The following is a 16,412-nucleotide window of genomic DNA, read 5'->3' as shown; positions in this document are numbered from 1 at the left end:
AAAATCCGATCTCTACTCTTTCCAAGTCCACATATAACGGCATTGCATTACCCATTTCGAATGCAATTTTTACCTGTATTATATCAATTTCCCTCCTGGTCAATCTTTCTATCATTTGACGAATAATATCCTGCGAAATAAAATACAAGGGGATATGTCCTTGAATCAATTGTGAAACTGCAGTTTGAACTTCTCTCATATAATTCGTTAATAGTCTATCAACAGGACTCATTATGTTCAATATTTCATTTAAAGTTCTGTCATCCTTAAGTATTATTTTAGTCGCCCGTTGCATTACATCCGCTTGTTCATTTAGAATGATTGCAGTTTCATTTATGAATCTTACTTGTTCATCCAGTCCCCCTCTAATTCCATCTAATGTTTTTTGTATTATTTCTAGGTCAATACTCAGTTGTTGCGCTTTAGTACTCAGTGTTCCTACCGAAATAGAATTGGCTGTTGATATTGTGATACCTATCATGGCTCCAACTATAGACATTACCAATGATATCGCGAGCATCACCGCACCTCTATTTCCTCTCTTCTTAATGTCTGCTGAATTCACGAATGTTTTTTCCAATTGCATTAATATATCTCTTATTGACTGCTTAGTGTCCTCTTTTCTTATTTCCAGCCACTCTTTAGTCTGTTCAATCTTAATTCCGGTATTGTTCAAGTGTTTTTCAATCAAAATCTCAGGATTCAATGGTATGTATATATTTTGGAAAATCATCCTTCTATCACTCATGATGAATCCTGGTGCCTCTTCCACCGCGATACCAGATGCTGGTCCAGGTTCAACGACAACCTGTGCCTCTGAATTCTTGAAGATCCCTCCAAATATCATCATCATTAACCATATCATCGGTATCATCTTCAATGCTGATCGCTTTGCAGCCTTGGTCTTCACCCCTCTTTGGGGCTATCCCGGAATCCGTCCACGTGGGCTCCAGGGGACCATCGTCTCCCGTGGGCTCTGATCCCGAAATCTCCGACCAAATAATGTTAATTTTCTAAATCAAATAGAAAATAAACAAATTAAGTACATAGCACAATACTAACTTCACCCTTTTGCCAAAAATAAAACATGCTTGTTAAAAATATTTCGTTTTTTTTTTTTTTCTTTTTTTTTCTGAAATTAAACACAAGTTAAAAGAAAACAAGCACATATAAAACAGCATTCAATATTTAATACATTTTCTCTCTGCACACCAACCATGAGCTTCCATTATATATATTTATTTATTTATTTTATATATTTTTACATATATTACAGTGTTTATGTGCCATTATAACAATCAACTTTTTAACTTCTTTGTCACTGCCTCCTGATTGTACCCATTTATTTTCTCTTTTTGTGTTCAAGGGACTTTATCTGTTTCTAGATGCTTAAGCTGCCTGATCTCATGTCTGGGATGGCATGGTTTGATTTGATTTACATGTACAAACTGCTCTATTGCCGTTTCACCTTCATTTTTCAAAATTTTATAAACTACAGGAGAGACCTTATCTATAATTCGAAATGGCCCCTGCCAGGCTGCTAGAAATTTAGAATTTTTCTGTTTACTTTTTCCAAAATGAAACTTGTACACCTGATCCCCTACACTGTATTCCTTTACTGATGTCTTTTTGTCATAATAAGACTTTGCACTGTCAGCAGCTCTTTCCAGATTTCTCTGCACAAAAGCAAATGCATGTTGCAAATGCCTCCTCAGTTCATCAATATATTCATGAACTGTGGATGCACTCACAAGTGTCTGCTCATGTGTTCTGTATAGTAGGTGTTGTGGTAACACCATTTTCCTACATGTCAAGACCTCATGGGGGCTAACACCTGTTGCCTTGGCAGGAGTTGATCTGATTGCCATCAAAACCAACGGTAAACGTAAATCCCAGCTGGAACCTGCTTCTGCCACAAATTTCTTTAAAATATCCACAACAGACCTATTGCTTCTTTCAACTGTACCTGAAGACGCCGCCCGATATGCAATATGTAGTTTCCTTTTCACACCTAGTATTTGCCATACCTTACTCATTAGAGTACTTGTGAAATGACTTCCTCTGTCTGACTCAATTCTTTGTGGCAACCCAAACCTTGAGAACACATGGTTCACCAGCAATGTGGCTGCTGTTTGCGCACTACAATCTGGTGCAGGAATGCATTCAATCCACTTCGACATCAAACATACCACACTCAAAATATAACAGTGTCCCCTGCTCGACCTTTTTAAAGGACCTACATAGTCTATTTGCAAATCTGACAATGGGAGAGTTAGGCCTCTTTTCATCAATGGTGCTCTATGCATTGGTGAAGCAGGTTTAAATTGGGCGCATACTAGACAACCTCTAGTATATAATTCCACATCTTGGGACATATATGGCCAGTAAGCATAATCTTTTAGTATTTCTAATGTTTTTTGTGAACCTCTATGGCCTGCAGTTATGGCATCATGTGCATGGTGTAGCATTAGTCCTCTGAATGAAAGGGGTACCACCCACTGTATTTGTCCTGTTATGGACTCTCTAATCATGAGTCCATCCTGTAATCTAATTCGTGTTTTGTTCTTTAATAACACCCTCAACTCTTCTTTTCCCATACAATCATTTTCTGTTAAAGAATTTTGTTCGGGATCTATCAAATGATTATAATAGATTCCCAAAATTTGATCATTCTTTTGTGCCTCAATCAAATCTTGGTCTGGCGTGTCATGACTCCACTGCACCACCGGTTGATCTACCTCCTTTGGTGCTTTAGAACGTGTGACTGCATCAATTTGTATTTCACCCATTAAATAATCAATAGGTAGCAATTCTCCCATCACAGCCCCAATCTTAGCCAGGTGGTCTGCCTTATCATTTCCCTCCTTATCCTCTCCTGGTGTTTTTAAATGCCCACAAATTTTTCTCCAGTATATTGTTAACTTATTCTCTGACACCAATTTGTCTATGGCTTGTATCATTTTTCCATGCTTAAGTGGCTTTTTGTTGTATGTAACCATGCCTCTTACTTTCCAACCAGGCAAATACTCCACAAAGCTATTCCGTGCATAGTCAGAATCAGTCACCAGGACAATTTCACTGAACTTTTTATCAACTGCAGTAGCAATTGCTTTATAAATGGCTGCCAATTCCGCCACCTGACTGCTCCTATCTCCAATCCTCATCCCTATACTGGGGACACCTTCACATTTCAACCAGACATTTCCTATTCCTGCCACTAACTGTTTATTACTGTCATTTTCAATGTGAAAAGCACAACCATCCACATATACAGTTGGCAAATCCTTGCATGTTTTTTCATCAAAAGCTTTGTGTGGTGATTGTTCAAATTCCTGCAAACTAGTTTCCACTTCCATTTCATTTGGTATTTGTTCAGCTGCACAGTCATGTAAGTCAGCTAACCCTTGAGCAATTGGGTTCTTTTTATTTTGTCCATATCTCACTTCTACGGGAAAACCTTGTAATGCCAGCATCCCTGAAGTGATTCTGGATTGCGCTAGATTACCTGATCTAATTCTTTTACTCTCTAAAAATTGCAAAGGTTGGTGATTTGTTTCAATAATCACCTTTTCTCCCTGAACAATGGGGCGGAAATGTTGTAGCGCCCACACAGTGGTTAATAGGGCCTTTTCACATTCATTAAATTTCATTTCAACTTGGGAAAATGCCTTACTTGCATATGCAATGGTTTTGTGATTCAAATCGTGTTTTTGTGATAACACTGCTGACATACAATGTTCAGAAAAACCTATTTCTATAAAGAAATCCCTGTCCTTTATGGGGCATGCTAAACATGGTCCTTTACAAGACATTCCTTTAATTTAGCCACAGCATCAGACTGCTCTTTTTCCCATTTCCAGGGAGTATTCAGTTTAAGCAGTTTAGTCAATGGTTGAGTGATTTCTGCATAATTTTCAATGAACTTTCTGTTATAGCCTGTCATCCCTAATAAACTTTTTACTCCTTTCACATTTTTAGGATCTTTTAATCTTTGTATGGCCTCTATTTTCTTCTTTTGTGGATTTAGCCCATGTTCAGTCACTTCATGCCCTAGAAAGTTCATTTTTTTCTTGCACCATTGTGCTTTTTGCAAAGATACTTTGGCGCCTGCTTTCTGCAATTGGCCAAGTACATGTCTTATTTCATCAAAATGACTTTTCAGGCTTTTATTTTTTATCAGGACATCGTCCACATAAACTATTGTTCCTCTTTCCGCTGCATCCGGCATGGCCTTTCTCAAAAATATGCCAAATTCACTCCCACTATTGATGTACCCGAACGGAGCTCTAAGCCAGGCATATTGAGTCCTGTCAAATGTAAAGGAAAATAAATGTTGTATCTCCTCTGCCAATGGCACGCACCAATATCCAGAGGTGAGATCTAATGTGGTAAATACATTTGAACCATGTACCTGAGCTAGGCCCTGATCAATGAATGGCAGTGGCCATCTAGATACTGGTACTCTTTTATTTAACTCTCTCAAGTCTGCACACAGCCGCCATTGACCATTTGGCTTTAACACACCTAAAATAGGTGTATTGGATGTGCTATGAATGGGCCTGATGATTCCCCGCGATTCCAAATTTTTAATAATCTCTGCCAATGATTCTAAACATGCAGCGGTAGTCTATACTGGCGTACAAACACTGGATTTCTGCTACACCCTTCTGGTAGTGTGGCCACATGTAAATCAGTTAAACCACAATCATAAGCATCTTTTGCAAATACATCCTTAAACTCCATAAAATATCTCCCTCAGATTGTCCCTATCTTCATTGCTTTCACAAGCATTCGCTAAGGAGATCTGCTCTTCTACCATTTTGGAAAATTCTGGAAAATCTTCTGGTAATGGAATCTCGGCGCTTTCCTCTAACTGTGTGGCTGTGTCTTTTTGTAAAGCTGCCACTTTTAAATATTTTGGCATATCAGCTTCCACTTCAATGGGCTGATTTTCTGTTTCAATTTCATTTAAATTAAATATTATGCAATCCTCTTGATGGCAGCACACTGTCTCATTTGAATCATAAGGATACACAGAATGAATTTTAAATATTCCTTTGGGCTGAGAGTCCAGGTGTTCTGGCAACTCACCCTTGGCATCTACATACTTCTCAGGAATGTTTCCAATCACCATGTTATTTAAATCTGCCGTATAATGTGATTTTTGTATGGCCATTCCTAATGGGGAGTTTTCCTCTAAATGAATATACTGACAACCTTTATTATTTACCATAATTTTTACAGATCCTTCACCAATATCTACCAATGGAATGTATTCATAATCCAGGCCTTGCTGTTTTATTGATTCATTCAGGCATACAAATGCATCAGAGCCTTTCATCTGCTGTCCATTTTTGCATTTCAGTGTTATTGCAAACTGTTTTGTAAATGCAGGAATAATAGTATCTTTCCTCATTTGTAATTCGATTGCATAAGGAACCAGTTGTGCACAATGATAAGCCCTTCTTTTGTCTTCAAATTCAGGTGCCGGACCACGTAGGCGTGAGCATATTTTTTGATTAAGGAAATCTAACACCATACACATTCTGTGCATGATGTCATTGCCCATTTAAAATTCATTTTGTGCTCCACTCACTATCCATACATTATGGTAAATTGTTTTCTGCCCAATGCTAATTTTAAGCATGCATCTGCCTACAATTCGGTTTTCAAAGTCTGGACTGTCCAACCCAGAAACATATTGGTTTTTAATCCTAAATCTCAGGATTTCTTCCCTCTCCATTATTTTTTGCAACAATTTCTCATTAATGAAACTCCTTTCATGTTCAAGCGCTAAAGTGGCTTTTATTATTTTAAAATAGTAATTTATACCAACATGAACCCATGGTTGCTCATCTTCAATGTGTATTTCTGCCAGAGTGGTAATGTGTTTTTCTGAATCTGTTTTAGGAGCAATATTCTGTTTGCATGTTTTCTCTTTTAAATAAAAACGTAATGTGTGCTCATCTATGGCAGTCTGCCAATTTTTCCTTGGGTCCAAGTATATTTGTACAGGTAGTTTTTCATTGTCGCTTTGCATTTTGTCTTGACACATTAATATAACAGTGACACTAGGTATGCAGCTATTCTGGAGATATACCTCCACAGCATCATTTGTTTTGGCAACGGTGTGACATTCATTTATATTGCTGTTTTGTGATTTTAGTTTCTTAGGCCTCAATGGTTTTTTTGTTAAGGACCACATCACTCCATTCACCCCATCTATTAGAGGAGACAATCTTTTAAGACAATCTGTCCCCATCAGAAATGGAATTTCACAAATAGATGTGATCAATACCTCTTGTTTCATTCTGTGCATTCCTATTTTTATGTCAACCTCAGTTACACCTATGATGGGCACCTCCTCCCCATTAAAGTTATGCACTGGGCCTTGATTTTCCTTCACTGTGATCTGACTCCGTGGGGGTCTCCCTTCATTGATACTCTTTACCAGCTCCTTGGACATAATTGTGGCCTGTGCGCCAGTGTCAATCATAGCAAAGGTGTGGCATTTTTCTTCTACAGTGATGGGTGCATAATATCTGTCCTCAACTTCCTCTAATACACATAGGAAATGTGAATTCTTACTGATTTCAGGGCTCACCTTTCTCAGGTCTTTTTCACTTTTGGCTAAACACATTGGTAAATGGAAAGACATTTTTCCCTCCTTTTTACCCATTTTTGCGCGAGAGACTTTATTCATTTCTCCATGATCAGAGGTTTTTTGGAGTGTGGCCACTGTTCGCCCATCCATCTGGGTAACATCAGAGACCACATTACAACCTTCCAACTGAACATGTGTAACAACATCATTCAGCAATTTGTCATTTTTTAATTCTGTGCATTCGTGATCATTTAGTGTGATACCAGCCCTTTCAGCCTCTTCAAAAATATGTGGCTCAAAGAATTCTTCAGGTGATTGACTTGTACCCTCCTTGTGAGTATTTCCTTTTTCTGTCTGTGTTTGGTCATTGTTTTGCTTGCCCAGGGAAGGAGCTATAGCATCCTCACTTACTCCCTGTCCACTGGTATTCCCCATACATGAGTCATTTTTCTTAAGTCCCTTTGTTCTTTTGGAATTCCTAATGTTTCTTTTTCATTTGTACAAATCTTTACTGTTTTATTTAGCTCTCGGTTAAACCGTACCTATTTTTTAGAAGTATTTGCACTTTCTGTCACAAGTTCATTTACTGGCACTTTCACATTTAATCCATTAGGCATCTCAGAGTCGTAGTGCAAAATTATATCAGAGCAATCTGTCATTTTGGCACTGCAGTTATCATGAGTACTTAGTCACTTTTCGGAAGCCCCCGGTCATTGCTATGGCCATCAGCCCCCTCTTTGGAAGGTTGTTTTTGCGCTGTACAGAGCTTTCCTATTTGCTCAGCTAACATTTTCACTTGGGCCTCAAGGCACTGGAACCTTTCCATCTCTCTAGGATCCTCTTTCTGTGGTCTAGGTCGATATTGGTTGTTTTCCCCCTGATTGGATCTATTCTGATACCTCTCAGGTGAATGATGTCGGGTGGGATGATTTCTGAACTCTTGATTCATTTGTGGATGGGAGCGGGTTGCACCCATCCTTTGATTATAGTCCCCTGGTGGGTAATCATTGTACTGGCGTGGATTGTAGTTCACGTTTTGCCTCATGTCCTGTCTCTCAGATTGTGGGTACTGGCCCCTAGGTTAATATCCATTATCAGTAAATCGATCCACATATCGGGGCCTATCCTGATTACCATATATCATGGTGTTGGGATCAAATCTGCTCTGTGTCCCCAATGACTGGTAGGGACCATCATTTCTTTGATCTTGATTTTGTCTCTGGTTATTGTTCATACCTGCCATATCAGGCCGATATCCTACCCGGGGTCTGTCCCCTAAATACCTAGGGCTGATGTAGCTCTCTCTATTACTAGGATCATGTGATTGGAACATTGGTACAGGAAGTGGCGATCTTTGTTGATTACCCCTTTGTTCAGGGTGTCACATTATTTTTACCTTGGCTTTGAGCAGACTCAAGGGACATTTTGGCTGACCTGATTTCCATTACTGTGGCTGAGGGTTCTTAAGATTTAGGTCTAGTATCTTTCATTTTATCACTTTCTCTACCCTGACAATAGAGTACCTCATATAGTTTTGTGCTTTGATGTACAATCCATTCAAGGGACTTGTCACGGTCAAATTCACGGACCAATTGGGATATGATGTCTTTCTGTAGCCCATAGAAGTATGCAGTTTTAAACTCATTGGAATTTGAGTCAAAAGATACATCAAAGCGAGAAAATGCTCTTTTTAAGTCTTGTAAAAATTGGCGAGGGGATGTATTAGGTCCAGCAGTAATTGTGTAAGCGACTTTCTTTGCCTCCTGCAATGACTGAAAAGGAGAAAAATGACGCCTAATTTCTTTTTCAAACTCCAACCAGGTCATATTCTGCTGTTCATTTAATCCCCTTATGATGCTGGCCGTCGGGGCATCTAAAGTTAAATGAAAATATTGTCTGTACTGTTCCTTAGGTATCTGGAGTGCTTTAAAAATGTCATGCACCGCTTCTAAGTGATCCTCAATGCAGCATTAACCTCCCTTTTTAAATGGTTTGATCAGGGCTTTAATGGATTTCATTATTTTTATGGGGCTACTTGTTGCAATGCATGGAATTGCACTATTTTGTGATTCAATCCTGTTTTCAGGTGTATGAGATTGGTGGCTGCCCCCAATGGGAGTATCAAATCCCCCAAGGGCGCTGCAACCAAGTTCAGTCACCGGCCCAGTCACTGGAGCACTAGCCCTTTGGGCAGAGCTAGAATTCACCTCCACTCCATTGAATGTGGTACCCTGCCGCCTCTCCTGGGACCTGGGAATGCACATTTGCTGTTCTAAGTCCTTACACTTTTTAAGGAGTCTGTTGGCTTCATTTTGCAAATAGTTGTTTTCATCACTCATCTTATTAATCACCTCCTGCATGTCGCACATTTGCATTTGGCATTCAATGAACTCTTTATTTCTCTTGTCTCTTTCTTGAATCATTTTAATCATTTCTTGTTCTGCACTCTGGAGATCACATTCTTTTTCACAATGTTCTTTTTGTAAAATCTGCATTTCTGAAACAACCTCATCTTTATCCTGTCTAATGTGGTCCACTAAGGCTTTTAAGTGTACCAATTCTTGCTCACTATCCTCAAATTGTTTGGATAACTGAGTATCAAAGTCTCTGCATTTTAATTGCATGTCTTTTTGGCATACATCCAATTCTGCTCTCAACATTCCCTGATTTTTACTTGCCCCATCTAATTCAGTCTTTAACCTGTTAATTAGCTGAGTATCATTCTCCTGCATTCGCAGGGACTTATTCAAAATAATCCATATTTTGCCGCATAGCCGTATTGAACAGTCTTTCTCTGCACTTTTATCGGCTGCATTCAATAATCTTGTAATTCAGACCTGAATTATGCTGCCTTCTGCAAAAATATTGTCTAGTTTTTCTTTCTGCACCTCACCCTGAATGCGTTCACGCCATTCTAATGTGCTATTCGACGATTAATTCCCATGTGCAAACAACTTTGCCTCTAAATATTGCACTAGATCTGAGAATGTGGTTTCCCTTTGTGACATTCTGAAATTTGTTTTTAGTGGCACACTGCTATTATAAAATGGGTTCCCTTAAATGTGCAAATGGCAGTGTGAGACACGCTTGCCACGCCCAGTAGGTACTCTATGATCACTTTCCCGGCCTGCAACGCACCATAAATATGTAGGGTATTTTGTGGAGATTTGGGGCCTGACGGTATTTTCTTACCGCCGAAAAATAACTTAGCAACAATCACTCCTTGTATTCAGATTGGGCCATGTACAACAATAATACAGTGGACATGCATTATTTCAGCACCCAGACATGCGTATTTGGTATGCGTGGTTGGTATGCGCGGTTGGTGGTATTTTGGTGAGCATAATTCACTTGTTTTATTTGTGGCCCCAATATCCAGAATCCCTTATTTTTGCTTAGATTTTTCGTGTAATCACTAGAGAGACCTCAGGCTTGCATTTCAGGAACACCACATTTTCATTTTTAGTGTGCCACCATGGGCAATTTCTCTCTGTCTTATCTACGGCAGCGAGCTATCATGTGGTATTTTCACTATCTTATATACGGTAGTGAACTATGTCCCGGGCCTCCCTTTTTGCCGACTCATAGACCTCCGACAAACTACAACACACACAGTTAGTTATAATTGCTCATACTGAATTACATTGTGCACACGGCTGCAACCAAATTTGATGTTTAGCTAGCTTGAAAATGACAATTGCACTGTCTAAACATCTTCCCACATCATCAGCACTGTTTTGGTAAATATAAAACACACCACCCGTCTGCTTTCAAATATTTTTGTGTATTATAAAAGTTGCATTTAAACACGATCTCACTCTTTACAGAAATAAATAAAATAGCACAGTAACAGCATTGTCTGTGATACACTGAAAAGAGAGTGGCGGAGACAAGAACTCAATTTGCAACATTAACATGTGATTAAAGCACAGGAATCTCCTTTCCTACACTGACTGAATATTCTCGTACACACTCAGCCCCCACACTTCTGTAATTACCTTATCTGTTCAGCCTGATTTTTCTTCAGCTGTTCTCTTTCTGAATTTGGCTCCCTTGAAGATTAACCCCGGTGAAAACAAGCGTCTTTCGTTCTCAAGCCGGGGTTATTGCCTGGAATTCTCAGCTTTTGCAGCAGGAATGCTCCAGCCAGGAAAACAGGTCCTTCTCCCAGCTCTGCCAAATCCCGACTGTTCTCCCCCTCTCTTCAAACTCCCCCCAGCAAAACTCTCATCACTGCCTCTAGCATGATACTTGCTATGACGCTGCTCCAATCAGAAATTAATCATGCCATCTCCTCCCTCACTACACAATGGCTCCTTTTTACAGTAACCATTTGTAACCAACTGATTTCCTGTTCTTTCGAGCCCTTGGCTTTCTGTAGTTATGTGGACAGAGCAGCAGAGAAAAAGAAAAAAAAATGAATGTGCGTTTAAAAGTTCACTTTCAGAGTAGGCCTATTTCTGCAGTGGAGACACATTTTTATTAGTGGGTTATGTTAAATGCAGTTTTATTAGTCAGGTTAGTTATTAATAATGTTAGTTATTAATTTTCAAATGTGTCTCTTGCACCATAGGCATTTCAGGTGAAAAATAGTGTGCATTTTTGAATGTGCACATGTGCTTTTAACTGTAAAAATAGATTTGCATTTTATATGTTAAAATCGTTTTTGACTGAATAGCCTGTCTTTACTTATATGTCCATGTTAATCTGGTAACACATATAGCAATGCACCGCACCCATGTGGTGGTGCTGCATAAAAAAAAATTGCTACCTGTGCAGTAGTGCTGTACTCTGTGCTGTAACACGCCAAATATCCTTACAAGGCACAGTCTGAGCGGCGTATCAAGACATGTGCCGAGACATGTTAGTCTTAGATGGCCCAATACAGGAGCATGGGTGGACACACCTGGAAAGGGTATTGTTTTGTGATGGGTGGTGCCTGGAGCAAGGAAGAGGCAACATGGCATGGGGGAGGTAGACAGTAGGTGGTATTGACAAGTAGTGGATTAGACATGTGTCCAGAAACTGCATGGCACAATAACAGGTACCAATGGTTTTGACATACATTAATGGCAAAACTGTAGTATTTGGCAGGTCGTCCTGGCCTGGATAGGGCTCCCCCAGGACTTAGTAGTTGGCCTTTGTAGGGGGCGGCTTTGCCTGCTGGCTCTCTGGGTCACAGTGTAATGGCTGGGTGACCCTCCAATCACAAGCAGGAGGAGGCGGGCAAATGGTTGGGGTTCCAGTCTTTAGAGAGCTCGGCATCATGGAGCCATGTTTGCAACGGGTATGGAGCAGCTTTTCAACGGCCCAGCAGGATTTATCTTCTCACTCGTTTGGGTGCCGGTTGCATTTAGGCAGCACAATCTTAATGGAGCAGCATTGCTGGTTGCAGATATGTGGCTCAACCTTAATTCAGTATATTAAGGAGCAGCATTGTTGGTTGCATTTAGGCAGCACAATCTTAATGGAGCAGCACTGCTGGTTGCAGATAGGTGGCTCAACCTTAATTCAGGATATTCAGGAGCAGCGTTGCCGGTTGCATTTAGGCAGCACAATCTTAATGGAGCAGCATTGCTGGTTGCAGATAGGTGGCTCAACCTTAATTCAGGATATTCAGGAGCTGCGGTGCCGGTTGCATTTAGGCAGCACAATCTTAATGGAGCAGCACTGCTGGTTGCAGATAGGTGGCTCAACCTTAATTCAGGATATTCAGGAGCAGCGTTGCCGGTTGCATTTAGGCAGCACAATCTTAATGGAGCAGCATTGCTGGTTGCAGATAGGTGGCTCAACCTTAATTCAGGATATTCAGGAGCAGCGTTGCCGGTTGCATTTAGGCAGCACAATCTTAATGGAGCAGCATTGATGGTTGCAGATAGGTGGCTCAACCTTAATTCAGGATATTCAGGAGCAGCGGCGCCGGTTGCATTTAGGCAGCACAATCTTAATGGAGCAGCACTGCTGGTTGCAGAGAGGTGGCTCAATCTTAATTCGGGATATTCAGGAGTAGCGTTGCCGGTTGCATTTAGGCAGCACAATCTTAATGGAGCAGCACCGCTGGTTGCAGATAGGTGGCTCAACCTTAATTCGGGATATTCAGGAGCAGCGGTGCCGGTTGCATTTAGGCAGCACAATCTTAATGGAGCAGCATTGCTGGTTGCAGATAGGTGGCTCAACCTTAATTCAGGATATTCAGGAGCAGCGTTGCCGGTTGCATTTAGGCAGCACAATCTTAATGGAGCAGCACCGCTGGTTGCAGATAGGTGGCTCAACCTTAATTCAGGATATTCAGGAGCAGCGTTGCCGGTTGCATTTAGGCAGCACAATCTTAATGGAGCAGCATTGATGGTTGCAGATAGGTGGCTCAACCTTAATTCAGGATATTCAGGAGCAGCGTTGCCGGTTGCATTTAGGCAGCACAATCTTAATGGAGCAGCACCGCTGGTTGCAGATAGGTGGCTCAACCTTAATTCAGGATATTCAGGAGCAGCGTTGCCGGTTGCATTTAGGCAGCACAATCTTAATGGAGCAGCACCGCTGGTTGCAGATAGGTGGCTCAACCTAAATTCAGGATATTCAGGAGCAGCGGTGCCGGTTGCATTTAGGCAGCACAATCTTAATGGAGCAGCACTGCTGGTTGCAGATAGGTGGCTCAACCTTAATTCAGGATATTCAGGAGCAGCGTTGCCGGTTGCATTTAGGCAGCACAATCTTAATGGAGCAGCATTGCTGGTTGCAGATAGGTGGCTCAACCTTAATTCAGGATATTCAGGAGCAGCGTTGCCGGTTGCATTTAGTCAGCACAATCTTAATTCAGGATATTCAGGTGCAGCATTGCTCTCATCACAGGGCCAGACAGGGGATGCTCCCACAAGCCTTAGCAGTTGGCCTTATGTTGGATACTTCTATTTCCAACAAATACGCACATACTACAACCCAATCTCATAGGTCTTTAAACTGGGGAAAGGGAAACCACAGGCAAAACATTGATAGGATTTCTTCCCTATCACTCTCACCAATTGAAGTCTTCCTGACAGAGAGCTGCTCAGCAGAATATAAACAGATTACCTTTCTTAAAATGATGGACCCATCATTAACAGTATGGTACGTGCAGAGTAGGTCTATGTATCCAGCTAGGTGGCATAATAAGGATTGCAAGACCGCCAAATCCACTTTTTCCATGCCCTCAACCGGGGTCCCCGAGGTGTATTATTGGTAAATGCCTTTAGTCAGAGTGATTAAATGGAGAAAAGTACAACAAAAGGAAACATGGCTTGTTTGTGAATGATTGGCTAAATGTGAGAAAGATAGCAGCATGTTCTGGAAATGTCTTGCTCGTGCGCTGGGGAAGCATGCCAACCCAGAGACTGCTTCTCGTATAACCATAGCAACATGGTTCGGTCGCTTTTCATGTTTCTAAAACAATGCATTGTACAATTGTGTAATTGCTGGAGTAGTTCCCACCTCCACGATTATTCTGGCTGCACCTTTACCTGTAAGGAAGTCTTGGTTGCACTGTAGGAATTTTCCAATTTAAAGGCACCCGACCATGACATATTCTGAGTGCTTTTTTTACTAACAACTTTAATGTAGTATCGTTCATTGGCAGCTAATTTTATCAAGGTAGTGGCAGGCCATTATTGTACCAGTCTGCGAGAATGGTGCCAGAAAGGTTCCTTTGTGTTTCCACCCTTTCTCCCTCCTTGACTCTTCTGCCACGCAGTTTGACAAAGTGAAATATGGCAACGTTCTCGAATGCGTCGTGGGTAATGATGCTGTGTTCTCTGAAACAAAGCAAGGTTTTCAAGAGGACCTGGTCATGGCAGAATGGATCCTAAACCTTAGTGTGATAGCTGATAAGTTTATGCTAGCGTATAAGTGCAGAACGCATATAGGGTTCATGGGCCTGCCCGCCGTGTTCAACTGTGTTAATTACGCACAAGTACGAATTACTCTGCACCTATGGGAATGCTGCAATGAGGAGTGGCTATTCTCTTGGAGATGCACTGTCACCTCCTGGCAAGATTTTGCTATGGACACATTGCTGACTATGCAGCTCTGTGTCCTTTCTCTCAGGGAGTTAGGTAGGGGTGAGGTCTGACTCCCATTCAATATAATCTATGGGCCTTATTACACGGATGGCGGTAAGGATTTACCGGTACCGGTAAAATACCGGTGCCGGTAAATCCTTACCGCCTTACTACAAGGTCCCTTTGTGGGTTGGGGGCTTTAACGCCTGCTTTTTGCAGGCATTAAAATCCAACCCGCAAAGGGACCTCGGAGCTAATTACGGCACCGCAAAATTGCGGTGCCTTAATTAGCGCCTTCCCCATTCCCATAGAGCCCTATGGGGCAGAAATGGGAATGGGGAACGGCAAAGGTGGAAGGGGGATTTACCGCCCCTCCAACCTTGGAATGGGGCGGTAAATCCCCTTTCCACCAAGGCGGTGCCGGTATTTTACCGGCATGAGCCATGGCGCTAATAGCGCCATGGCTCACCGCCTACCGTGTAATGAGGCCCTATATGTTACATCTTTCTATGGAATTGAAAGAGAGTAACCCAAAATACTCCCAGCATAGGTATGTGCAATATTCCTGCATTTCCCTATGCTTACCATGCTGTTCTGCTAGCCTCTTTACCTTTAGCTCTGCAGGGGCTGGTCACAGGATATGAAGAGTATATGGTTGCACGGGAAGTGAAGCTAAATGCATAAAAAATAACATGTCCTGTGTGTCACGCATTTTGCCCACCCCTAACTGTGATGCTGGTTAGGTTTGATAGACGCTTAGGGGGCCTTTCGATAATTCTCACCAATGTGTTTATCATGACCATTGCAACGTATGCACTGAAGCTTTGGTGGCAGACACAAGTTAATTGAATTCAAATTATGAAGAATCATTTTCTGCAAGTCCTTTGGGGTTTGTGGCATGGTGCCCTTGTGCCCCTGTGCTCCTGGTCCTCCTAGAGTGTGTGTTGGCTTCTGTAACAGATCTAACTAGTTTATAACTATTACTGCCCTGACTTCATTGATGGACACATTATATCTATAAAATTCTGCATCATCTGCGGAATTTAAATGAGACTTCACATTCAAATTGGTTAAGATTTATTAAGAAGGATGTTTGTGCTATGTTTTTTTTGTTGCATTTCTGAACCTTCCTAGAAAATCTGGAAATAATATCCAGATCAGCTTTTCATCTCCTACCTGTCTCAGGAAATAGTAATTATTGACTCGGTCAAGGGTTCCATTGCATGTTACATATTAAAGTGGTTCATGCTTGCGAGTGGTACTTGAACTGGTTTGAAAGTCTTAGCTAGCGAACGGTTTATTAAACTTGAAAACAGAATTGTTCGTTTTGGACGATGGTAGTTTGGAAGAACATATATACTCAAAAGCTTATTGTCCATTTGACGGGGTGACACATTAAGATTGACTTTATATGTTCTTGTTCGAAAAATAACTATTTCCCCAAGAGGGTAGTATCTAGTCCATGTATTATGGTCCTTTGAAATTAAACAAGTACTATCAGCTTTATTTAATTTGATCTCTCTAGACATACCACTATTAACTATTAGGAATGGAAGGCACTGTAGCACAGTTTCTTTTTGGTCTGTTTTAGACTGGGATGTTGCACATTTTTGTGATTTGATAGGTCTGGTTGAACATTGTTTATTGACTCGATGTTTTAGCCTTATTCTAGGATGTTTGTTAAGATGTTATTTGTTATCTATTATGATGTAACGCTGTCCTTGAAATAAAGATTGTTTTGATTTTGAGTAATTGTCCCTTTAGAGCTCTCTTAATAG

Source organism: Ambystoma mexicanum, chromosome 9, assembly GCF_040938575.1.
Source record: "Ambystoma mexicanum isolate Mex_15411 chromosome 9, UKY_AmexF1_1, whole genome shotgun sequence".
NCBI lineage: Eukaryota > Metazoa > Chordata > Amphibia > Caudata > Ambystomatidae > Ambystoma > Ambystoma mexicanum.
The sequence above is the reverse complement of the archived record's forward strand: the minus strand, read 5'-3'. Positions refer to the sequence as shown.